Below are 233 nucleotides of genomic sequence, written 5' to 3'. Positions count from 1 at the left end.
AACTGGCGGTTACATTTTTTCCGCCGAACTCAATGCCGACCGCTGTTTTACCGGAAACGTTGAGGGTTAACTTATCTGCAGTAAATTCACTGTTTGCCGCTTCAATAAAAATCCCTTTTGCATAACGTTCAGCATCTGACACGCGAACTGTGCTGCCGCTGCCGATGGTAACCGTTGCGGCGGTAGCGCCATTAACCAGGATGCCATAATAACCGTCGCCAGATGACTGGTCG

This window comes from Plasmopara halstedii (assembly GCF_900000015.1).
Source record: "Plasmopara halstedii genome assembly, contig: Scaffold_614, whole genome shotgun sequence".
Taxonomy (NCBI): domain Eukaryota; phylum Oomycota; class Peronosporomycetes; order Peronosporales; family Peronosporaceae; genus Plasmopara; species Plasmopara halstedii.
The sequence above is the reverse complement of the archived record's forward strand: the minus strand, read 5'-3'. Positions refer to the sequence as shown.